Source organism: Eumetopias jubatus, unplaced genomic scaffold, assembly GCF_037043125.1.
Source record: "Eumetopias jubatus isolate StellerSeaLion01/CBP00866 unplaced genomic scaffold, mEumJub1_p1.0 scaffold_6, whole genome shotgun sequence".
NCBI lineage: Eukaryota > Metazoa > Chordata > Mammalia > Carnivora > Otariidae > Eumetopias > Eumetopias jubatus.
Window position 1 is genome coordinate 7707549 of NW_028274812.1, and position 26762 is coordinate 7734310.

The following is a 26762-nucleotide window of genomic DNA, read 5'->3' on the forward strand; positions in this document are numbered from 1 at the left end:
TCATTCTTCAACCTCTTGTTAGAATATGTAAAGTGAAATACCTCAGGGTGTCCCTTGGCTGATTCTAAATCCATGTCTCTCGGTCTCCAGCTCCTACGCAAGCCTCAGACTGCGTTTCCCACTGCTGGTGGAGCCCCACTGTGACCACAGGCCCCGTGTGGTGCTCAGAATTCACCCCCGGCCCCCCAGCTCTCCGTCACCAGGCTTTCCTTGCTCTGCCGGTGGGCCGCCATTTTTGCTCCCGGTGACTTCCCGTCTGCCGCGCCCATATCCAGCTCCCACGCCCTCTCCAGCCCCCTTAGCCTAGACTACCATTTTTTTTTTAAACCAGAGGAATAGAATTTTCTTTACTAATTTATTTATTTTTTTATGTCGATGTTAATGGTCATCTGTCTGCACCTCCGTCTGCCCCTCACTTCACTGGACTTTGAGGTCCTTACAGGGACCTCTGTCTAGAGTTCATGTATGTGTTCCAAACACACAGAGCAGTGCTTTGCACCTAGCAGCACTAACAAATATTTGTTGCAAGAATTGATTCGTTGCATTATTCTTGTGTTATCTTCTTAGCGAATGTGTTTACCCAGCTTTACAGTATCTTCATAGCAAAGCCCAGTGCCCTGAATGACAGTTGGTACCAAAACAGCCGGGAGGCTGATCACGTGACCCAGTAAGTTTTTGTTCTGTTCTGCTTTGTTTAGTTTTTTTTTTTTTTCTGTTCACTCAGATCTGTCCCAGAGTTGGGCAGGGTCTTGGTACTCACTGGAGAACAGATGGGCATAAGCCAGTGCACCAGGAGCAAGAGGGGCTTTTATTATCTTCAGTGACTGATTCTATTGACATTTTTAAGCAGCCAAAGACATTTTAGCAATTGTGCCTCCAGGAGATTTCTAGAATCACTAATTGATTGCTCACTCTTCTTTGCAGAAGAGAGATCAGATCAACTCAGTCTGCATAGATTTTGTGGAAACATGAGACTCTTAAATTCACGTCTGCATTGGAAAGAGTGTCTGCATAATAGCTTTATACTTTCTAGGGACCCAGGATTTCCTTGGAATGTTTCACTGAGTAACTAGAAGGACTAACTTTCAGCCCATTTTCTCTCCGTTGTTCTGATTGGAATCTCTATTGTTCTTTGACCTTGTGGATTCTTCTCCTCTGCTTCTGTTCTGTTGGGCCCATCCATTGACTTTGTTATTTTGTTGCTGCTTTTTCAATTCCAAAACTTCCATTTGATTCTTCTTTGCATCTTCTATTTATTTGTTGAGACTTTCTGCTTTTCATTTACTTCAGGTGTGTTCATGATACTTTGTTGAAGGATTTTGAGGATGGCCATTTTAGAACTCTAGTCAGAGAAGCCAAACATCTATAGCATCTCAGTGTTGACACGTGTCAGTTGTCCATCCTCATTAAAGTTGAGCCTTTCTTGGTTCTTCGTACATACCGTGATTTCTAGCTGTATCCTGGGCATTTGGGGTATTATGGTTTGAGACTCTGGATCTTATTTAGACCTGTTTTAGCAGGTTTACTCTGACACTGTGTTAGTGAGGGAAGGGTTGCCATCTTGCTACTGCCCAGCAAGGGTAAGTGCAAGGGCCTCACTGTACTTCCGCGGACGCCCTGGAGGGTGGAAGTGTGCCTCGCTGGTGCTGAGCAAAGGTGGGAGTTCAGAATTCCCACCAGACCTCCACTGACAGCACCTGGGCTAGGACAGGGAAGAGTGCCCTCTCACATGGGAGACTTAGGGGCTCATTCCCAAGGGAGGTTGGTGAAAGTCCCAGCTCCCCAGGCAGGCTTCCCAGACACCACCCAGCAGGTGGGGGAGTTGGGGAGGAAAGCTTTGTTATGGCCTGAAGGTGGTCTCCCCCCCCTGCCCAGGTCTTTGCTGATATGAATCAGGGTGGAGCTATAGTTTTTCCATGTTTGGTTGGAGTAGGGCAGTTAATGTCTAAAAGTTTTCTCTCTTAAGAGACTGCCTTTTCCCTGCTCCTTTAGCTAGAAAGAGGAGGCTTGGGTGGGGGCGGGGTGCTAGTTTCATCTGCATCCCATTAACATTTCCAGGTTGCCGACATCTACTGCACCCAGTCTGGGATATATGGAAAAAATATATATAAACACCAGGGAACTCACCGCCACGTTCTCCCTCTGATCCTGAGGTGGCCCCTGCCTTCTTCTCTCCACCTTTCAGAGTCTCTATCTAACGCCCTGAAGTTAGCTGAACAGGAAAAAGTGTGTCTAATCCATCTTGTCCCAGACCTAGAAGTCTCGAAGGACTATTTTAATGCCCTATTTTAGAAGAAACAACTTTGAAGAGGAGACCAGCAAAGAATAGAGAGTTTCATGTTGGCACGCTTGTTGCTGTTGTCATTTCAACTATTACAATGTGGTTTCCCCCCCTCTAATCTGTTCCTCAGAATTCATTTAACTTCCTCTTATTTTGATTTTTGTGTGATCTGCCAATAGGAAGATTCATGCTGCCTCTTTTCCCCCCTGAAAGTGCTATTGCTTCTTGCTTCAGACACTAGGTATCCATCTAGTTGATCTTCCATGTAAGTCGAATGTCTTGAGTAGAAATAAGCTGGGTACATGCTTCAGTGCCTGACAAGATGAGTTTCAAAGCCCCTGTTCCCTCTGTCTGAGGAGTGTTGTTCTTTCAAGTTTTTGACTTTCAGGTGTCCGTTTTGGTCATTCCTGAGAGTGCCTGACTTACTGACCAAAGTTGATGCACGAAGAGAGAGAATGAAAGCTCTCACGTCAGTGTCAGGAAACAGCTGGAAGGAGACTCATGACTGCCCTTGTTCCAGGAGAAATGGGACTGCCCTGGCTTCCTCTTTCGGCTGGCTCTGCCCATTTGGCTTCACTGCCTCAGTTTCTCTGGCTGAGCCTGGAGAGCAGCTTGGCACGGGACCTGTAGGTCAATGGCACATACAGGCCCACTGCCTGAGGTTGGGCAGCCTGGAGGGAGGCAGGTGGAAGGTATGTTTTAGGAACAGTCACACTTGTTTGACCCTGGCAAGTTGGCACTGCAGTGCTGTCCATGCTTTCCTTATAACGGAGAGCGTCCGCAGCTAAAACTTCTCTGCACGCACCCTTCCATGAAGGACCGTCAACCTTCCTCTGCCCCCGTGTCAAACTCTTCTTGCTCAGGTGTCACTGGTGAGGTTGAGGCCAGTGCCGTCTTTGGTTTCCCCCCAGCACTTCTTGATCAGCAGTGCTGTGTAGGCACTCATACCAGGTAGACTTTTAAACTTGATAATCTTTCAAGTGTGGGGGGATCCTCCTTTCTTTTTTTTTTTTCTCCTTTTAACTACAACTCACTTATTTCTATAGCTGATTCTGTAGTAGTCACAACATCAAAATGCAGGGGTGGGGGAAGGAATGAAAAGTCATTCGCAGCTTTACTTCACTGATGTGTTTAATTCTGGGGGAAAAAAATCCGGCTTCTTCTGTCAATTACATCATATATCTATCTACTAGTCACCAGAGCACACAAATTCTTTGAATTTGAGGGAACAACTTTTTTTTTTCTTAAAACGGCTGCTGCTGACAAAAAAGTTTTGATTGACATTTTGTTTGCTTTTTTAGATTTAGTTAGCATTTGTAAAATTTAGGAGAGTTAAACTTAATCATGACATAATGGGATAATGAGAACCGAGTGCTGTTCCTAGATAATTGTCTTTGACTACAGGGTAGATATAGAATGAAAAGGAAATTTGGGTAGGGGGTGAAGTAGTAGCTGAAGTGTTTACCTTCTAGCCTGGAGCCAGTTACAAACGTGGATGTATGAATATTAAATGGAAGGCATTCATTGTTATTAAATCCAATAAAATGATAAATAAAGGCACTGGATCAACTGAAGGGCAGTTTGAGAATGCAATAATTGAAACTTCTATCCAGACCAACTTAAAGACCATTTTCTCAAAAATCAGATATGTTTAAAATATATCCTAGGGGCGCCTGGGTGGCGCAGTCGGTTAAGCTTTTGACTCCTGGTTTCTGCTCAGGCCATGATCCTAGGGTCGTGGGATGGAGCCATGAGCGGGGCTCCGTGCTCCACATGGAGGATGATTGTCTCCTTATCCCTCGGCCCCTCCCCCCACTGGCACTCGCTCTCTCTCCCTCTCTCTCTCTAAAATAAATAAATAAAATCTTTAAATATATGTATATATTCTCTATTGATGTAGAAAGATATACAAATGTTAATAAACACACAATCCCCTTTGTATACATTTATTAATATGAAGATTAAATGCATTCAACTCTTCTGAAGGCAACTGAGGAAAAATTTAATTTTCTAAAACACATCTTCCCAGCCCATATATTTGGAATCGAGACGGTGACGTCAACTCAAGAGTTCTAAAATTGTTTTCCAAACATTGAACCTAGAATCAAAATTAAATGGAAGTATCTTTTGACTTGGAGGCCACAACCACTTTTATGAGCCCTTATTACAGCTTGTTTATGTTAATGGTATGCAAGTCTTTGCATAGCAGCCGAAGGAGGCCTTGATTAAATGCTTTTGTGGTGAATTTAGAAGGTCAGAAGAAGGACGGGATGAGAATATAACAAAGGAACACAAACTCCATGGGGGCAGGGAGCTGGGCAGCAAGCTGGGCAGGCAGATAGTGGGAACTCTAACCACAGGACTTCGGTCCCGTGGGTCTCATGAATTCCAGCCAAAGAGAACTATACCAGCACAATTCCGTGAATTCGCATCCATTCATTATTCACTTAACAAACATTTTGTTGAGTGTCTATGACACGCCAAGCACTATGCTGGGTGCTTTACAAGAAGGAGTAAAACACAGCGGCTGTGCCCTGGGAAAGCTTTGAGTCTAACGGTCTAATCAGGGGAGAGGGAGAGAGAGCATGGACAATTGCAGTGCAAAATATGTTCCAGTTACTAAACACTGTGTAACACAGAACCCCAAAATGTAGCGGTTTGAAACAACCATTCCGTTACGCCCACTGATGCTGTGGGCCATGAAGCTACACAGCGCTTGGCAATGGTTATACTCTGGTCCAGGATGTCTGGCTCCTGGTGAGAAGCCTGCGGAGCTGGGGGCTAGAATGAGCTGGAGGGCTCTTACTGATCTAGCCGTTTACGTTGGCTGTTGGCCAGGATCTCCACCGGGGCTGTCAGTTAAGCGCTCTATCCATGTCATCTGGCCTTCCTTGGGGCATGGCAGCCTCAAGGTAGTAGGATTTCTGAGCTAGTCGTTTGGGGCTCCAAAAAAAGGTGTCCTAGCTCACAGGGCAAAAGGTGCTCTGCCTTTTATGACCTAGTCTTGAGAGTCATCCCTTACTTCCATCACATTCTATTGGTTACAGGCATGTTAGCAGCCCTCTCAGAACGGGGGGCGGGGGGAATTTGACTCTACCTCTCAATGGCGGAACGACCCTGTTCTAGAAGAGCATGGGGCATAGGAGACGTTGTTACGGCTATCTGTAGAAAATTCAGTCGGCCACAGGATAGTAATTTTTAAATACATCTTTGACAATCCTTTCTGCAAGAAGTGGGACCCAATTCCTAACTCCCCAACGTTGGCTGGTCTTAGTGACTCTCTTCTAGCAAACGGGGTGGTGAAAATGATGCTCTGTGACTTTTGAGTCATAAAAAAGTATAGCTCTGCCGCCCCCCTCTCTCCATCCCTCCCTCTCCCCCCGCTTCCCATCAACGCCCCCATCCCCACCCCCACTCCCATTCTGGGGAAGCCAGACACCATATCCTGAGGACATGCAAGCTGCCCTGAGACAGGCCCGTGGGAAGAATTGGATCTGCAGCTGCAGTTAGCCACATTAGAGGTAGATCCTCCGGCCCCAGTCAAGACACAGCTGACATCTTGACTACAGCCTCCCAAGAGACCCCCAAGCCCGAATCGCTCAGTCTTGTCAGCCCCAAATTCCTGACCCCAGAAGCTGTCGGAGGTAATAAATGTTTCTTGTTGTTCTGAGCCATTAAGTTTGGGGTTATAGTTGTTCCAAAACAGTAGATAACCACTGCGTCTAGTACAACAAGTATATAGGAGTGCCTGTTGGTGTTTATAGGAGAGCCACCTTGTCTAGGCTTGCTGGACCAGGAAGGCTTCCTCAAGGAGAAAATGCACGTGCTGAGTCTTCAAAGGCTCAGACTGGGAATGGCAGGCTAAGGCATAGGAACCTGGATGTACCACGTAAGAACAATGGAAAGAGGGAAAGAATTATGGGTGAATAGTGACCCAGGTCTAACTAATTATCTGTCAGATGGGGCCTTCCTTGTGTACCGCTCAGAGGCTGAGGAGAACTAATGTATTCCAAGAGCTGAGACCAGGACCTGGCCTTAGTTGGGATGCAGTGTTCAGCCACCCTTCTCCCCCAGGTCAGCCTCAGCATCGCCCTGGAGTTATTAGAAGGGCAGATCCAAGCCCTGCCCGTGCCCCAGAGCTAAGACTCTACATCAGGACACCACCTGCAGATGGTGCAAATGGCCTATGAATGTTTGAGAAGCCCCCTGCAGAGGACAGACGCAGGGTCCCCACTCCAGAGCCCCTGGCGCCTCACAGGAAGAGGTTGTGGGAAATGTACACAGCAGCCTGGGGAGCCAGGGACTAGTAAAAGAAACAGAAAACCATCTTGCCTGGTGGTGACAATCGACTTTCTTTCTTCTGTGTTCCATTTTTAACCTGAGGTCCTCTTTGAATTAAAATAAAACTTAAAAAGAAAAAAAAAGGAAATTAGTTCCTGTAATTTCCTCTTCTTTTGGTATTTTGACATCTCCCTTAGGACCACGGTGCTCATTAATCTAGTCCCAAGGCAAATCGTCATTTTTCCTTAATAACTTCCTAACCTTCGCCTTATCTGATTTAGGTGTCGCGTTAAGTCTCCCTTGAAAAGCCTCCAGTACCCACTTCCCTGCCAGCTGACTTTCTCCAGGAAGACCTGGAGGATCAATACTGTGGAGGAAGTTGGATCAATGGGACAAGGTTTCCTTTGTAACACAGCTTCGGGTCTGATGACTTCCTCTGCTCAGCTGTGCCCCTGGCGGCAGGCGGGGGGGGGGGGGGCGGGGGGGGAGGGGGGAGGCCAGGCTCTGCAGGGAGCTACAGCTCTCCCATCTCTGCCCCTGGAAGGGTCGTCTTGCCTTGGGCTCACGAGTCCGCAGGCCGGATGTGCAGTTTCAGCTGAGAGCAGTCATCTGAACTGAGAGAGGGACTCGTTATTCTCCAACAAAGTGGTAGGAGATCTCCATGTTGATGAATTTGGATGGATCAGAAAGGGTGGCCAAATGGAATGGCCTTCTCAGAGACAAGAGTCATGGGATGGCAACGCACCAAATGGTCCAGGAACAGATGGATCCTCCTTTGAATTCACACAGGTCATTTGTCCCTGATTCTTCTTCTTCTTCTTTTTTTTCCTCATTTTTATGAATTCAGGATATTTAAACTACAAAACAAGCAAACTCAAACTGTTCACCTGCTTTTTTCCACCTCTGACCCTCTACATCTGGCCACCACCAGTCCGTTCTCTGTGTTTATGAGCTTACATATTTATTTATTTTTAGATTCTACACGATATTTGTCTTAGTTCACTTAGCATAATGCCCTCAGGTCCATCTGTGTTGTCACAAATGGCAAGAGTTCATGCTTTGTTATTGGTGAGTAATATCTTACAGTATGTACGGTAAATATGTAAATTGTAAAATATTATACAATATGTGTGTATATGTATACACACATCACATCTTCTTTACCCTTTCACCTTTAATGGACACTTAGGTGTTTCCCTATCTTGGCTACTGTAAATAATGCTGCATTGACCATGAGTGGACATATATCTTTTCAAGTGCTTTCATTTTCCTTGGGTAAATACCCGGAAGTGAAATTGCTAGGTCATAGGGTAAGTCTATTTTCAATTTTTTGAGGATCCTCCATACCGTTTTCCAGAGTGGCTGCGCCAATTTACATTCCCACCAACAGTGCACAAGAATTTCCTTTTCTCCACATCCTCGCCAACACTTGCTATGTCTAGTCTTTTTGAAAGTAGCCATTCTAACACGTGTGAGGTGATATCTCATTGTGGTTTTGATGTGCATCTTCCTGATGATTAATGATGTAGAGCATCATTTCATGTACCTGTTGGCCATCTGTATGTCTTGTTTTGGAAAGTGTTTATTCAGATCTTCTGCCCATTTTTAAATCAGATTTTGTTTGTTTCTTGTGCTCTTGAGATACAGGAATTCTTTTTATATTTGGTATTAGACCCTATCAGATATGTAAATCACATATCGAAATACTTTCTCTCATTCGGTGGGTTGCCTTTCCATTTTGTTGATGGTTTCCTTTGCTGTGCAGAAGCTTTTTAGTTTGATGTAGTCCCACTTGCTTGTTTTTGCTCTTGGTTTTTTTGTTTTGTTTTGTTTTGTTTTTTTGCTTTGGGCCCCAGATTCAAAAAATCATTGCCAAAACCTATGTCAGGAAGCTTACCACCTATGTTTTCCTCTAGGATTTTTATGGTTTCAGGTCTTACTCTCAAGTGTTTAATCCATTCTGAGTAATTTTTATGTAGGGTGTAAGAAAGTGGTCCAGTTTCATTTTTTTGCATCTGGCTGCCCAGTTTTCCCAGCCCCATTTATTGAGGAGACTGCCCTTTCCCGCGTCGCATAGTCTTGGCTCCTCTGTCATAAAGTAATTGACTATGTGTGTGCGTTTAGTTCTGGGCTCTCTGTGTCATCCTGTTGGCCTATGTCTATTTTTTTGCCAATACTCTACTGTTTTAAATACGGTAGCTTTGTAATATAGTTTGAAAAAGGAAGCATGATGCTTTGTTCTTCTTTTTCAAGATTGCTTTGGCCATTTGGGGTCTTTTGTGGTTCCACGCACATTTTAGGATTGTTTGTTCTAGTTCTGTGAAGAAAATGTCATTGGGATTTTGATAGGGACTGCATTGAATCTGTAGATTGCTGGGGGGTAGAATGCACATTTTAACAATATTAATTCTTCCAATCCATGAACATGGACTAGCTTTCCATTTATTTGTGTCTTATTCAATTGCTTTCATTAATGTCCTGTAATTTTCAATATACAGGTTTTTCATTTCCTCGGTTAAATTTATTCCTAGGTATTTTATTCTTTTTGATACAATAGTGAATTAGATTGTTTTCATAATGTCTCTTTCTAATAGTTCATTCTTAGTATAAAGAAATGCCACAGACTCGTGTATTGATTTTGTAGTCTTCAAGTTTACTGAATTGATTTATTAGTTCTAACAGTTTTTTGATGGAGTGTTTAGGGTTTTCTAAATGTAATATCATGTCACCAGCAAATCCTGACAATTTTACTTCTTCCATTCCAATTGGGTCCCTTTTACTTCTTGGCTAATTACTCTGTCTAGGACTTCCAATACTGCTGAATAAAAGTGGCGAGAGTGTCCTGTTCTAGATCTCAGAGGACAAGCTTTTAGCTTTTTACCATTGAGTATAATGTTAGCTGTGGGCTTGTCATACGTGGCCTTTATTCTGTTGAGCTCTGTTGCTTTTATGCCCACTTTTTTGAGAGTTTTTATCATAAATTGATATTGAACTATGTCAGATGCTTTTTTGCATCTATTGAGACGATCATATGATTTTTATTCTTCATTTTGTTAATGTGGTGTATCTCATTGATTGATTTGGAAACGTTGGACCAAGCTTGCATCCCTGGAGTAAATCCCACTTGAATCATGGTGTATGATCCTTTTAATGTATTATTGAATTGGTTTGTTAAAATTTTGTTGAGAATTTTTCCATCTATATTCATCAGGGATATTGGTCTGTAATTTTTTTTCTTTTCATGTGGCATTCTTGTCTGGTTTTGGTATCAGAGTATTGCTGGCCTCATAAAATGATTTTGGAAGAGTTCCCTCCTCTTGTGTTTTTTAGAAGAATTTGTCCCTGATCCTTTGTTAGGAAAGGAGGGACCTCTTGTATACTCAGCATAATAAACATGATTACTAAAGAGGACAAGAGGCACAAATGAATTCAGAGTATTCTTGAGCAATCAAAGAATGACATGATGCTGCGCTTGTGACATGTGCTCAAAGACACACACCTTTTTTCTCTCCTTGTCCAGCTCCAGTGTGGTAAGACACTGGGCAGAGATGGGAGCAGAGGAAGAGAATGCAAGTCTTCTCAGATTATTAGAATTTTACTACAGTTATTTGGGGATGAAATGGCATATTATTTAAGATATGACTCTCTGAATCAGACAGCCACTCCATGATTTACTGGCCTGTAAATCCTTTACTACAGCACTTGGTACACAGAGCTTAATTAAAACGTTAGTAACGCTTACTGAATGCCTTCTATAGAAGTAGTAAACGTACCAGTGTTAACACTAATGTTATTAGCTTTACCCCACTGTGATTTTTCTCATAGAAACGACGCACAGTTCCGCAGTCTCTTTGCCAGGTTCTAGCTCTAGAGCCGAAGATTGTCCTTTTCTTTTCTCTTTATTTCTTCCTTCCCCGTTATGCCGAGATTCATCCCAGTTCAAACTTGGGTTTCCCGGAACCACTCTTCAGTACTTTTGCCTTTGCCTTTTTCTCAGTCCCCATATCACTCTGCTAGTGCTCAAGGCTGGTGGCTCTCCAAGATTTGAAGGGGCAAGCTGGTGTTCTTGAAGGCCAAGGGGCATATACCCTTCATGCAAGAATTCGCAGGGTGCCGGGGAGCATAACCCCAAGCAGTTTCTCCAGTGGCGGCGATGAACGTGGCCGCCCCTCCCTGCTCGTAGCCAGCCGCTGTGTGCGGTAAGGGGCCACTGTGTTCAGTTGTGCCGGTCAGTTTCCCTCAAAAAGAAATTGTGTATATGATCTCCACGTCAACAAAGAAGCTTCATAGCAACACCTAGCTTTAGATTAGGGTTTGATGAAAGAACCGGGTACTATAGCCAGGACACATAGTGAACACATAAACTGGCCATCCTAGCAGCCCTGGCTGGAACCAAGTCACGGTGCCTATGGGGGGCTAGAGGCCTTCACTTTGGCCTCCGTAGCCCTGTGCTCCGGGCAGCACGAGAGCAGTAGGAGGGTGGGCATGCCAAGAAGATGGATGGAGGACATGCAACCAGATGCCTGCTGGAAATGTTTGCAGTCCCATAGAAGGGGCTTGATACGTTTCTGCAAGTCCGATACATAGTCTTGTAATGTGTTATTTACTCAGAAGAGACACCAATTAATGTTTGGGTTTTTTGTTTTTTGTGGGTTTTTTTTTTTTTTTTTGTAATTTCTCTACAATTACCGAACTGGAATCTCTTTAAAACCTGCATCGTTAGGCATGCCATATCCAGATGTTTTGTACTAAGCCAGTGAACCATGTTGAGAATGTAGACAATCTGTTCCAAAGGCCTATTGCACCAGGAATTTCAAAAACAACGTTTAGGACTTCAGAGCATGAATTAATATTAGCAGTAATTCTGGTATATATTAGTCTGAGAATCAGAATCCTGGACACTATAAGGTATCTTTCCCTTAACAGGCTATGTCATCCCGTATTCATTTGAAGATGTCTGGGAGCTCTGGGTCATTTCTCCTGTTAACACGCACATACTTTGCCAGAGGAGAGGGAGAAAGCAACAATGATCCAATGTTCTAGGCGCTGTCCCCAAGTTCTTGAGCAGACTCTGCACTGAGCATGGAGCCCAAAGCGGGGCTCGATCCCACGACCCAGAGATCATGACCAGAGCCCAAATCAAGGGTGGACGCTCAACTAACTGAGCCACCCAGGCGCCCCTTATCCACCTTTGAAGTGAAGAATAAGGAACACAGAACTTTTCCGTTAGCATATCAGTAAATACAATGGGAACATACTCAGTTCTTTGTCATAGAAGGCAGGAAGGGAAAACTGTGAAGATACAAAATACACAATGAGTGAGGAAGAAAGAAGTAGAAAACTGAGGAAGAGTAGGGGTAAAAACAGAAGTGGAAAAGATATCCCCCCCCCACCCAACAGAGGAAACATTAAAATGGAGCGAATAAGTCACTAGCCTGAATTTGGGTGAACTATGCGGGGTTGTTCACTTCAGCTGACAGGGAGGCCAGGACCAAATTTCAGTCAATCTCTAATGAATATTGATTGATGGTGAGCCCAGGTAAGTAATGTATTCCCAGAACTTGAATGCCTGGAGCCACTTAACCCTCTGGCCAGTGCCCTTTGCCGGGACCTTCACCGGGAGGAAGGGCTGGGTCATCAGACTCTCCTTGCCCGCCTCCCCTCCACTCTCCACATCTTTCCAGGAGCTTCGGCAAGATGACCTCTATCAGTTAAGAGCAGCAGGGAAACTCCAGATCTGGTTTTGGAGATAAAAACAGGAGCAGTCAGGGTCGGTACCCCCCTCCAGCCACCCCCCCCTCCCCCAACCCCGAGGCAGGAGGGAGCAGGCCTGGTGCTCTGGGAGATTTTCCAGAGGAGAGGGCAACCAGGTTTAGACCTTGAGAATTTTTACCAAGATTATATGGAATAAATCATCAAGAGATCAAGATAAACAGGTGTGCTTAACTTCATCAGGAATTACTCACGGTTTCCTGGAACATTCGTTCCTTAGCAGCTCTGTAGTGTGAGGAGACCCCTCCCTCTCTGACGAATCTCCTTAGCACATTAAGTGTGTTGTCCTGACAAAGCTGGTGGTGAAGACACTGGTATGTCTCATTGTTTTCCAAAAGACCCATCTCCCCAAACACTTGTTAATGTCACCCCCTAGTGTTACTGAATTGGGGTTCCATGGAGCAGAGTATGGGAATGTGCTTTTGGGTGTGGGTAAAGTCTGCACGCGTGGCACCAGTTGTGATTAGCTTTTCTGGAAGAGGCTTGTGACGGCCACACAGGCCCGCTGGTGTGCCTGGACTGCCCGGAAGGCTGAGTCCCACAGACACCCCCCACCCCAACTTTGACTGTCTGTCTCTCCCATTTGAAGAAACAGAGTCATTTTCTCATCCCAAGCTCAACCTCTCCGTTTCCCCCTTCCCAACCTCACACTATCTTTGTAAAATCATGTCACCTTAAGTCCTTCCAGGGCTGAAACCCTCCAGTGGCTTCCCATTACATTTATAGTAAAATCCAGAGTTCTTCCTGTGGTTTCTGAGGCTGGCCTGGCCCACGTCGGCTGACTCACTTCCTACCACTCCCATCTCATACCCTGTGCCCCAGGCTCTGTACGCTCCTGCAGGGACCTGCAAGCATCGGGCACACTCCCCCGGCGCCACTCGCCTTTTCTGTCCCCTCCGCTGGAGAGCCTTCCCCAGCTACTGACGTGGTAGGCTCTCAAGCTATTACCTCCCAGACGCCTTCCCTGGCCGCCCCTTCCTGCAGTCCCCCCCACCCCGCCCCTTAGCCTACCATATTTTCCCGGAACGTGCACACCGCTCTTGATCCCTCAGTGCTTCCCCCTTAGTGGACAAGCTCTCAGAGGACAGGTATTTGTTTTTCTCATTCATGGCAGTATTTCCGAGGGCCTGGAACAGGGCTGGCCACCCAGTGAGTGCTCCTCAAATGTTTGCTCAGTGACTGCATCCCGTTGGAACTCTCCCAGCTCGTCACCTTTCCAGTGCTTCCTCTCCTGGCTTCTAGGATTTAACACGTTAAGTTGAACTCTGACCCTTAACTCTGGTCTACTCCCCAACTCTGTTGCTTCAGACTTATCTGGGGACATAGGTCCTCCCCTCCAGGTCCAACTGCTCAGAGTTGGTGTCCCCCCCACAATCACCACGTGATATTTGATGTGCTTTCCCTGCTGCACTTGGCACGGACCGCTTTCTTCCATCTTTTCAAACTTTCCCTTCTCTGATTTCTCCCGATTCCCCTCCAACCTCCCAGACTCACCAGTTCCTGGATTTTTCTTAATGTTGCTTTAAATACCGGTAAAAATTCAGCACTCAGTGTCCACAGTGTAACTTACCATGTCCCTCCCTGTTGCATTTCTCCGTCTCCTTGAAAGAGAGTATTTGAAGATGGTGAACCCAATCATTCAGGAAAGAAGTCAGGACTGTCCTTCTGCTTTGTGACTGGTTTTGTTAAGGTCTGTTAAGCTATGCTAGTCCTCAAACTCTGACACCTGGAGGCACTCTTGACTATCAGGACATGCAGCAGCATATGAAGCGTGAAACCTTGCAAGAGAGGGAGGGGCGCCCAGGCCCGTGCAAGAGTGGGCGGAGCCTTAACATGACCGGCTCACTGGCTGCTGCACCTGCCAAGAGAAGGGAGGTGGGTGTGACTGCGCGTGCGGAATGAGCCTGTCGGGAGCGGTAACCCTGCTTAGGTCTAAAGTTGCTATGGATGTGAAGTTTCAGATCTGAGAGATAGAGGGTGGCTTTCCTAGAACTGTTTCCTATTCCCAGCGGTAAAGACAACCGAGGCATGACATGGCTGGATGCATTAGATATCCTGGCGTTTCTTGTCTTCCTCTGGGTCTCTGACTACTTGATGCGGTTCTACCAAGTGTGCTTCTGCTGCATGGACCGGGAACACACTGAGGGAACTGTGATGTTAGTACATCTACAAACCTTTTTTGGCCTTTTAAAGATGACTTGTTACTGTATGAAATGCCTGTAATTCTAGATGGCTCTAGAGGTAGGAGTGACTGTGTATCCATTGCAGGACACACCACACAATGAATGTTTGTGTGAAAAGTGTTTATTCCAGTTCGCCTTCCAGTCCACTTGTTGTCCTATAGTGCTTGTCTTCTCTGGGTAACTGCTTTTTCCCCTTTTTGGGGGGGAGACTGCCATTGGAAAGAGCTAGAACCTTACCCTGAAAACAGTAGCCAGCTTCTTGCCCTGAGTTACTCTTCAACTTGATTTGGAGTTAAATGGTAAGTTTGCTTCAAATTCCAAATGTTTCCAGCATGGTTAAATTAAACTGTATTTCATTCTTGTGGAGAAAAGAATATATGTGATTTTGGACATAGACAATGTTGAGATCTCCAAGAGGCCCTGATGACTACTATCCTTCCCAGTTATCTTTCCGAACAATTTGAGAACTTAAGCAAAGACATGGAGGATGGTGGCCAGAATGTTTCCTCTGTCCCTGATGGAGCCTGTCTAGGAAGCTATAGCTTTGTAAAATCCAAATGGGCCTGCTGACCACGCCCCAGAATTGGGCAGGCAGTGGGCCCAGGGCAGCCTCCTAAGATCAAAGAGAGCAGTCCCCGGAGAGTGTTGGAGTGCTCACCTGAAGATGGAGGGTAGACCCAAGTCGAGAATTCCTGTGCAACCTTCTTAAACTCACCAGTCATATATTACCCCACCTCTCCTGGGTCAGGTGAGTAAAGGGGTGTTAGGAGGGCAGGCATTTACATAGAGAAACCAGAAGTGAAGAGAGGCTCCCATCTGAACGGCAAGAGTATCAGATCACTTACCTTGGAAAGTATTTCATTCACTCATTCCTCAAATGTTCCCTGGACTTCTACTCTGTAAGAGGCACCAAGTCTGATAACACAAAGACGAAAAAACGTTTCTTTCCTCAAATAACAGTCTTGTGGAGGACTCATACGCGCGCGCGCGCACACACACACGCACGCACACACACACACACACACACACACACACACAGGAGGGGTGACCAAGTTTGGGAGTGAGGCTGATCAAGGACATGAGAACCACTCATGAAGGTTCTTTATAACATGCTAAGGAGCTCTAACTTCATCTTTTAGATTAGTGCTGCCCATTAGAAGTATAATGAGAACCACATATGTAATCTTTAATTTTCTGGTAGCCACAATGAAAAATTAAAAGAAACAGGTGAAATTCATTTTAATAATATATCTTATTACCACAGTACGTTCAGATTACCATTTCAAAATGTTACCATTATAAAACACTGGACAGCACAGCTAGAGACACTGATTATTAACCCCACTTTACATTTGGAGACCTTGAGGCTTAGAAAAGTGAACCACCTTGAAGAGAACAGACCCATTTTCAATATGGCTGCTGAGGTTACTTCACCCACTCTTGTTCTGCGAGAAGAAAGATTAAACTAAAACTAAAACTTGACCTAAAACCTAAACTGAAAATTAAAACCAACCTAAAAATACTGAATAAAAACTATTTTTGAAAATCTTCTTCAAAGTGTCAAAATGCTGTCAAGGTAGCAAGGACATACCAGGCAACATCTAAGGGAAGAAAGGAGCCAGGAGAATTCCGATCATTTTGAAGAAGGCGAGAAAGGGGAGAGAAGAAAGACACATTGGAAACGGGGGATGAATAGGGTGCATAAAATAAGACAGTCACTCAAAGTCCGGGAAGGAGACCAGTGTGCCACCCCATACACTGTACAGCTCGGGTCACAATGCTGCAGGCTAGGGGGCCTCGAGGCGAAAGCACCATTTCTGCCTTCAAGATTGAAGAAAAACAGGGGCGCCTGGGTGGCTCAGTCGTTAAGCGTCTGCCTTCGGCTCAGGTCATGATCCCGGGGTCCTGGGATCGAGCCCCGCATCGGGCTCCCTGCTCAGCAGGGGGCGTCTGCTTCTCCCTCTCCCACTCCCCCTGCTTGTGTTCCCTCTCTAGCTGTGTCTCTTTCGGTCAAATAAATAAAATCTTTTCAAAAAAAAAAAAAGATTGAAGAAAAACAAATGACCTTCCCAAAGTCATCACCTAGAAGAAGTAGAGTCAGTGATCCAACCCAGTCTGTGCTGACTCCAGAGTTTGAACTTACTGAGGGAACAGTAACCTCCTTGGGGCCTAGTTTTGTCCACATTGACTGAAACTCTCTTCTGCTACAACATCTTTACCCGCTGGGATGACGCGGATGCAATCTCTCAGCTCATGTAACCTGTATCTGACAAAATCTTGGTTATTGATATTTCGAACATCAATCGACAAAAGGCAAATGGCTGCAATTTAACCTTGACTGTGTCCTTACCCTAATGACTCAATCGATGTCTCCAGGACTATAACAGATGGGAAAATGTATGTATACATCTTTAATCTTGTCTGGCTCTAGTTTCACCAGCCATCAGAGCTGCTGGGAGTGGAAAATCTCTCCACTCGTACCTGAGATGTTTGGCGCCTTCTCTTTGTGCTGCTTGGCATCCTAACTTCAGTGGTCTGGGGGTTCGGCCCCCTTGATCAGAGATCTGCCCCTCTACACTTGAGTTTCTATTGCGATGGTATAATTGTCCCCATTTTGTTCAGTTCCTAAGTACCACATTTTTACTGTTCTACATATTTCTTACTCTTTAATTTGCATACAGCAGAGTGGTTAAGAGTATGGGGTTTGGAGTCCACCGGGCCTAGGTTGAGTCTGGCTTTGTGACCCTGGGTGTCTACTCAAGTCCTCTATACTTTGGTGTTCTCATGTGTAAAAAGGGTCTACTGCAGCTGCCTCATTAAATAAGGTCACATTTGTAAACATTGTCGCTATGCATAGCCCATAACGAGCACTTAATCAATATGTTATTATATCTGGAATCCAGTCATTAGCCTTTCAGGGATTCAGAAACCAAGGTAGTGATGCTGGGGAGATTTGAACACCAGAGTAGCAGCGAGTCTAACCGAATTCTGTTCATGGGAAATCTAGATTGGGAAGACTTTTTGCCTCTGAATATATTTGTCAAGAACAAAGTACAAGCCTTGACTACCATTATAGCCTCAGATTAGAGTCTATCGGATAGATAGATCAAATCATGGCCCAAGAGCCAACGCCGCTGACTCTCCTAATGATGGATTCCTTTCTGCTGGCCTTCACCCTAGAGATGGATACTTCAGGTCATGCTGATGTCGTTCCTTTTCCTTCTGGACCTACTGGGGCTTGGCAGCCGCTGATCTTCCTTTCTCGCCCTCATGATTGCAGAGTGAGATCTGAGGTGTTTGGAGGTGCAGGTGGAGTGGGATTCTTTCTACCGTCTTGGTCAACATCGTAAGGCCAGGGATCTGACAGAACCTCGGTTTGCTTTCTTCCTGGCAAAGCATCTCAAGGACTCTGTTGATAGGCCATCAAGAACTGACACCAGCTGAAAGGCAGGAGAGAACATGCCAAGGGCAGAAACATCAACGGTAGTTTATGTGTCTTCTAGAACATTCTTTTATGGAAGAAATAGAAAAGAATCAACTCACCCTGTCCTTTTTTAAATTAATAGACTTTATTAAGAGTGGTTTTAGGTTTATAGGAAAACAGAAAGCACAGTTAGTTCCTGTGTAACCCTCGCTTCTGCCACCTGCCACACACACACACACACACACACACACACACACACACACACACACACACACACACAGACACGGTTTCCGCTACTATTAGCGTCTTGCATTAGTGTGGTACACGACAATATAGACAACAGTTCCACTGCCTCGAGAATCCCCTGGGCTCCACCTGTGCCCCCCTCCCCGTCCCCGCTGCCTCTGCGCCCGGCCCTACCCAGCTACACGGCTGCGTTGCAGATACAGCCTGTCTAAAGGACATCAGTTTGCAAAGGTCACCCTGGTTCTTTTCATTCCTGTCGTTCACGGAACCTAAGATGCCCCTGATTGTGGGGCGCATCCTGCCTTAGAGATCTCTAAGAAAGAAGCAGACCTGCCACAGTTACACGGAGGTGCAGCTTCCATGGTAAGAGGCACTGTGTCCAAACGTGCTACAACGAGGACAAATACGCATCCCGGGTAAAATGATAAAATGTGACCAGAGAGCCCAGGCCCGCACGGGTACAGAGCCTCCAGAGGCCGGTGTCAAGGTTGATGTTTGGCCTCTGCTGGCGGGACCCTGAGTGGGTTGGGAGGGCGGGAGGTGAGGAGAGGGTGAAGGGGCTCGTGGGCAGAAGGAAGCTGAGGGAGGGGGCTCTCGGCTGTGCCCACCCCCTACCCAGCCTTGGTCCCGGAAGTGCACAAACCAGAGATCCTGGGCGGGTTACTGAAATGTAAGCCTCAGTCTCTGCTTCGGTGTGGAAGATCCTAATCCTGACAGGTGACCTGGGGCTAGGTGAGGAGGTAGGCTGTGTGACGAGCCTAGCTCCCTGCCCGAGCACGGTGTGTGCTCTCCCCTCCTCCCTCCTTCCTTGACTCCCCCTCTTGCCCCCTGCTCCAGCCCTTGTGTCCTTCCGCTATCCCTCCGGTCTCCGCGCCGCCCCCCCCCCCCCCCCGGGCAGCCTGGGCTGGGGTTACCGCACCTCCGCAGGATGCCCGAGCCCATGCCTCACCTTGGGCTCTGCCGGCTGCAGCGATCAGCCTCCACAGCCAGAGCTGGTGGGGACTACGCAGGGCGCTCACAGATGGCAAAGCCCCTTAGTGCTTGGCCTTGGTGTTCCCAGGGCTGTTGAGCAATTAGGGTTTAGTACCAGGTCATGGTGCCCACGGAGTGGCTTTAAAACGTGATTAGATAAAGCTCAGGCAAACCCCAGTAAAATGATTTCTCAGGGACCTTTGAAAGATTGGGATATATTTGAAGCACAAGTTTATTACGTATCAATTGCTAAGACTCTCGGAAACACATGTTCTGCATATTCATGAGGCCAGCAAGGTGAGAAGACTCTGCCATCCACTGCTAGGAATCCTGGGCGGCAAGAGGAATCTGCTCCCCCAGATCCGTGACCTTGGGGAGCCCTGTCCCTTCTGTCTTGTCATCTGTAGAGTGGGGGAGTCAGGCCCATCTCCCAGATGGCTGTCAGGGTCCCACGAGGTCCACGAGAGCCCACGGGACCGCCGAGGCAGGTCAGTCCATCCAGAGCTGCCTTCCCGGAGCCTCCTCAGTGCCGTTGCCATGCCGACGGCTGGCTTGATAAGGACTCAGACTGCCAGATTTAGCAAATAAAAATTCAGGCTGCCCAGTGAAATTTGAATTTCAGATAAACAACACAGAATTTTTTAATATGAGTACGCCCCAGATATTCCATGGCTCCTATTTGACTGTGACTGTATTTTTCCTTTACTGTTGCATGAGACATGCTTACGCTGAACAACAATTTGTAGCTTATCTGAAATTCACTTTCGCTGGGCGCTTTGTGTTCTATCTGACAACCTTAACAGGGACAGAATATTACCTTGTTGAAAACACTAGTGAAATGTTTCACTTGAAATGGCTGATGTTTAGGACAGATTCCGAACTATCTGGTGGCCTCATTTATCACTTGTGAGAGAAGAATAACCAATTTATACATTTTTCTCGATAATTAAAAGTTGCTCCACTGAAGTTGGTCCTTTACTAGAAAAGGCAAAGTTAAGTACCCCGTGGCCTCCTAAGCTGAGAGGAGGAATGTCTCATGTGAAGAAAAGTTCTGTTTTTTTCTTTTAAGTTTATCTGTGTTTTTTTTTTTTTGTAATCTCTACACAAAATGTGGGGCTTGAACTCACGACCCCAAGATTAAGAGTCGCATGCCCTTCCCACTGAGCCAGCCAGGTGCCCCAAAGAAAAGGTGTTTTAAAAAACAATTCCAGGATGGTTTCTCCTTCACATGGCCTTACAAATTATTTTGGGAATAGTGTATATTTTAGCATCTTAATTTTTTTTAACCTTTTACAAATTACGATTTATGTATTTCTCGGTGGGTAATGAATCTGAGTTATGAAAATAAGCCTAATTATATTTTGATGAGGGGAAGGTGAGCGAAGATAGCAAATAGATAAAAATTAAGAGCAGGTATTTATCTTAAGTAGATTCTAAAATTTGCTTTAAATGCTCTTAAAGTGATTAGTAATTTCTTAATGTTGCTTTAAAAAAAAATGTACTGGGCTAGAGGGCCCTACCGATCCTTAACTGACTTTTTTGACATAATCTGGATCTTTGTGAATTTCCTCTTACCTGAAACTCACACACTTACCCAGGTTGGTGAATGACAAATATTTGTCTGTGGTCGTGCAAGCCCTGTTCTGTGTGTTGCAGGCAGCAAAGCAACAAAACGGGCAAGGCTCACCTCCCCACGCGCCCCCCCCCCCCGCAAACTCCCGAGGAAATGCGTGCTCTATGGGGGGAGAAATCCCTACCAGGGAAGCCTCCGGAATGTGAGAAAGAAGAGAATCAAGCTGACCATTACCACGGCTTCCTGCAGGTTCTTTTGCGAACATTGGTCTTATTTAATGTTCAGAACAATTTTTTGAGGGACATTATATTATTCCTTTTTTACAGAGAAAACTGAAGGCCAGAGAGGTTGAGTAATATGCTGATGTTTTAAAGCTAGTAAGTGATGGAATGAGATTTCAGATCACGTCTGTCTGACTTTGATGAACTATTGGTGCAGAGTCCCTAAATGGGGGGACTGGGGAAGAGAGACAAGTTACTTGTAATAGAAGGGGTTGGGGGGCATCAAGAAAAACTTCCCAGGGAGATCTCATTTGAGCTGAGACCTGGTGGACAGATAAGGTTTTGACATGCCATGGAAAGGGACTTCGGGCCTAGAGAAGAGCTTGAGCAAGAGGCCAGACCTTGGGGGTAGGTACAGAGTGCTAGGTAATTCCAGGAACTTGACTTTCGCTCACGGTGTGTGGTAGGACGAAGTGGAAGAGCCAGGGCGCGCCAAGCAGTAGGACTCTGCTAGGGAGTCTCACTGCACCTGTGGATGATGGGGACCCAACAAACGTGTTGACAGGATTAAGCGGGTGTGGGGCACAGACTGGATGAGAGGAGCCTGTGATGCTGGAGGCAGATAGACCAGAAAGAAGGTCACCGGGGTGGGGGAGGGGGCAACAGGGCACCACTGAGAATGGAAAAGAGGAAAGACAGCAGCAGACGCGGATGAAGTAGGACTGGGGACCGGGGCGATGGCAGTGGATGGCGGGCGTACTGTCGAGGGGTGACCAGCTGACCCATGAGTATGCCGTAAGTTAAAATTCCTGGCCACAAACAAATGGCTGTTTGTAGAGGAGCCCTAGAGATAGCAGGACGTGGGATGGACCTCTCCCTAGGCTGGTTGTACTTGGAAGATTACACATTCCAGAATCTGATCCTCAGTGCTTTGGGCTATTACATTTGATTTGTTATTATTTTAATCAGGCTCCAATGAACTGATATTAAGCAACCTTATGATACACTTATGTCTGAAAATAAGAATGCAGCTAATAGTCTATTTCTCAGTGGAGACAGTAGGATGAAGCGAATGCTCACATTTGCTGATCAAAAATTTTTGCGCTGAAGACTGATGTGCACTGGAATTCAGATCACACTTAGGAGGCGGATGGGTACGTGTGCAATCTGGGCAAAGGGACTCAGTGGGTATGCCGTGGTAGAGGGGTATCAGCCCCGTGGGCAGGCCTGGCCCCCACGTGACCAGCGTGCCTTCTGGTTGATTCACTCTTTCTACAGCTGTGTCCATGTCTTCACATGAAGCTGGGGTCTGAGTGTTGGCCAGGAGACCATTTGTTCTCTGGAAGGCGACTTCTGCACATCTCTGCACAGCCCTTGGCATTTGTTTTTACGGTTTTACGTTGAGAATGCCATCTTATGCCTTACTTCCAGGCTCTTTGGCAGAAACTCATTGTGGAATGTGGGTTCCACCCACATGGGGACAGTGTGGACCCAACTTCCATTCAAGGATGGAAGGAAAGGCCTCTTATCTTCAAGGAGAACATTTGGGCCCGAGGCTTAACAAGGGTATGACATCTTTGTGCCTATGGGAAGGTAAACACCTCAGAAAATGACCACAGCCTTCTTGCTTTTAAGAAAGCTTTCTTTCCATAAAGCAACTTAGCAAGTAATTCTGGGAGGACCACTCTGATGGAGACCTCAGGAGCAGGTGGTAGAAGTCTAAGCTTCCAGACACCTCTGGGAACTTAAATAGTGCATTTTGGTCATAGCTCAAGGAGGTAAAAGGGACCAGAGGTGCATGAACCTGCCATCATGAAGCGGAAGGCCCAGAGACCCATTTGCGAGTCAAGGACACTTCAGAATTTGGGGTCAGGGGGATTTGATCCGGTCTTGAAGGGCACTAGGATTTGGATCAGAGAAATAGGGAGGGGTCAGTGTGTGAAGGGTTGGAGGGAGGAGTGGGGTAAGGGCCTTTTGCCCTTAGGAGTTGGCTGTCAGCCAGACCCTTCGCAAGTGTGGCTAAATCCCCGTTTCGCTTGGGTGTTCCTGACTCCCTTCTGTAAGAGAGCCTGGAAGATTTCTGCCCATCCCTCCCTGCACCTTACAGGGACCTGGCAGAGAAAGCACTGAGCAAGTACGTACTCATTCGATCAAGGTCGGAAACATGGCCCATAGTCAATCACCATCGCCAAGGAGTCACCCAGCTTTTATTTACCAAGCACAGACATAGGAGCGTCACCACTGACTAGTGGTGCCATTGTCCCCGCTTTAGACATCAGGAGACTGAGACGGGGGAATGGAGCTCCCCAAAGTCACTCTGCTGAGACAGGGTGAGGCTCGGGGGCCCGGCCTCTGTGGCCTGACTCCCACGTGGCCCGGACCAGGCCTGGGAACTTGATGCGGTGACCGTGTGGATAATGGAGCTGCAGAAGATTCTGAGAGCTCGTTACCAGTCCTTGGAGGGAGCAAAGGGAGAGCAGAGAGGTGCAGGCTTTCACTCGGAGAACGTCACACCTTCCCTTAACTCGCTTAATAGATTGGCACGGAAGTGCAAAGTGTTTTCAAATTGTATTTTAATCTTCATCTCTCTCCGAAATTAAAAAAATGGAAATCCATTTGAGGGCTTGGTCTGCATTTTACACCTGGATATCTTGCTAGGATTTTTGTCTTTGTCTCTTTCTCCTTGTTGCCTCTAGAGAAGTGGCAGTGAATGCTTGAGGCAGGGCTAGAGTGTTTTGGGGAACGCCCTTGACCCCGGACTCATTGCTTCCTGGACGTATTTTTCTGTAGAAGAGGGAACTTGTTTCCTTTAGCTTTTATTTTTTTAAAGTTACGGAACATATAAACAAATATGAGTAGAGAGAATAGCGTAAGGATTCCCCATATCCATGGCACCTAAAGTAACTTTAACTATTTCCTCTTAGTAGCAGTTGTTTTTCAAGTGAATGCCAGACATTGTATGTCATGAAATGCCGCTCCGAATTAGCACAAGGTGTGTTTTATAAAGAATAAGGACACTTTAAAAACATAACCTCAATATTATCGCCACTATCAAAATTAATATTCTCTTAGTATCATGTTATACCATCGAGATTCAGATTTCTTCAGTGGTTTCCGAGCTGTCTTGTTGTTTCTGTTTTTAACATTTGGAGTGTTCAAATCAGGATTTAAATAGGGCCCTCCCACTTGTTAGTCTGTCTTCTTTGTATTAGAACAGACCCCTCCCACCTTGTTTTTCCCCTTCTTGCCTCTCTCCTGTGGAAGGTCCCACATTCTGGCTGTGTTGAGTGCTCACAGGGGTGGTGTTTCACCCGTTCCTCCCTCCCTCCCTGGTAACCTGGGAGTTAGACGTGAATGCCCGATAGATCCGGATGTAGTGGTTGTCCAAGAGAATACCTCACCGCAGTGCCTTTCCTCACTGTGGGCAGTGTGCCTCCTGACAGTGGGGAGTCGCTTTTAGAGAACAAAATCTGGGTGCTAATGGTGTTGCTGATCCTGAGCTATCGCTGCTTCCAGACCTGGTGAAGTTCAATTTCTCATCTTGCCCAGTGCCTGGAAGGGGTTGGAACCTATATCTGGTGACTGAGTGGGTAAGTGTTTCAAGGAGAACGACAGGCAGGGTTTGGGAGAGAAGAGGTGGGGCAGGGAATGGGGACGGGGTGATCTGAGGTGTTGCGGTGCCAGGGAAGGGGGAGGCTCGAGGCTAGGGTGGGCTAGGACCATTACTACTGCACTAGTCCGAGCCAAGACTGCAGGATCCCCTCACCTGACTGAGGTGTCCCAACCCCAGCCCCTGTGCCCCTGCCACCTGCCCCTCCCTCCCTGCCCCAGCTGCTCAGGGCAGAAACCTTAGAATGTCTCCCTAACCTCTTCTCCCGCACCCCGTCCAGCCTACCGCGGACCCTGTCTGTTCCACCTGCCAGAACCCAACTCACCCTCCACGTGCCCACACCCTCTGCCCTCTCCCTGGCTAATCACGCAGCCCACCCCCTGTCCCTGTCCCCACCGTGAACCTGCTGACGTTTTTTCCCCCCGACGGCAGCCAGTCACCTCTTACCTGTGTTCCCAGTTCCAGGCACCGGAAACATCCCCGTGTACAAAGCCAGCCGCTTGTCTGGCACAGGTCATATTCAATTAGGTCACGGCGTGCTTTGCGCTAAACTGCTGTGACAGCCAGAGAGGGCTCCTCTGAACTCTCCCGAAAGATCAGCCCCCGCCCGCCGCCGCTGCCCTGCCGTCCTGAGAGCCATCTTCCAGGGTATATGTTTCTGTGCCTGCGCATTTGTGTCTCCCCTGCTGGAATCGGTTTGCTCACCATTACATCCAAGCACCTCCGACTGTGCTGGGCACCCAGTGGGCTCAGGATCTGATGACTGGATAAGCAAGGTCATTCATGTATCCAGGACTGGCAAGTCAGATGGCACCAGTACCACAGCTCAGTGATCTCTGAGCGGCTCACCTGGAAGGGAGTTTCGAGAAGCCAGATGTCAGGGCACCAGAGTGGTGCAGTGGGGTTTGGGTTCTAGACCCTTTCTTTCCCTCTCCTCCCACCTGAAGGTTTTGATTGAGGGTGGGAAGCATAGGGCTTCTCCCTGGCTTTTATACTCCTCACTCAGGAGAGTCGTATTTCTTGACGTTTGGCCTCACTGAAAGATTGGCCCAATAATTGGAAGCAGAGTCTGACTCCACTTAATATAAAGCTGATTTTCCACCCCTAACATTATTCACACCATTGTTCATACTGTAAAGTCTTGGAGCGTTTTTACTGCCTGTTCTCAGTCCACCTCTAGCTCAAAATCCGTTGCCCAATTCCCCTTCCCTTCATTTGGGAGGATGTGCATATGGTGGGGAGGGGAGGTGGAGAATTCCGACCACCCCCCCACCCCCACTACCGCACCCCCCACCCCCGGCCCGGGGCCAGTTCAGCCATGTTTTCATGGCCCCCTCATCGCCACCTGCTCAAGGCTTCGGGAGAAAGTTACAATGTAGCAACATGAAAGTTACAATGTAGCAACATGACCTTTTCAGGATTTGAGCTTCAGGTCCATTCCCTCCATACCCTGCCAAGGGCAAAGCCTGCCTAGAAACAGGCACTTTGTGGGGGCCGGGAGGGGAACAGTGATGGAAGAGGTGGCTTCCCACCATGCCAGCGCCTAGCAGATCAGTTTCAATCAGAGCCCTGCTGCCTGACTTCCCAAACTTTCCCTCCTCCTCCCCCACTCTGCGGAGCCTTTGTAGACATTGTTTCCTAACCTGTCCCCTGAAATTTTTTTTATTTTTATTTTTATTTTTTAAAGATTCTTATTTATTGAGAGAGAGAGAGAATGGTAGAGAGCATGAGAGGGAGGAAGGTCAGAGGGAGAAGCAGACCCCATGCTGAGCAGGGAGCCCGATGTGGGACTCGATCCCGGGACTCCAGGATCATGACCTGAGCCAAAGGCAGTCGCCTAACCAACTGAGCCACCCAGGCGCCCTGAAATGTTTTTTTTTTTTTTAAAGATTTTATTTTTATTTATTTGACACAGGGAGAGAGACAGCGAGAGAGGGAACACAAGCAGGGGGAGCAGGAGAGGGAGAAGCAGGCTTCCCGCCGAGCAGGGAGCCCGATGTGGGGCTCGATCCCAGGACCCTGGGATCATGACCTGAGCCGAAGGCAGATGCTTAATGACTGAGCCACCCAGGCGCCCCTGTCCCACGAAATGTTAGCAGCACAGGTATTACTGTGTGTGTGCTTCCGGGCGTCTCGCCTCAGCATCATCCATCCAATGGCCCGGGCACCGAAGTGAGAAAAGCTGGGATGCCTCCGGGG

At 46.9% G+C, this 26762-nt stretch overlaps 1 protein-coding gene across 7 annotated transcripts in view; it reads left to right on the forward strand.

Moving 5' to 3' along the window:
• AGPAT4 (1-acylglycerol-3-phosphate O-acyltransferase 4) overlaps positions 1 to 26762 on the forward strand; it is a 122312-nt gene that overhangs the window by 54299 nt on the left and 41251 nt on the right. The window lies entirely within an intron of this gene.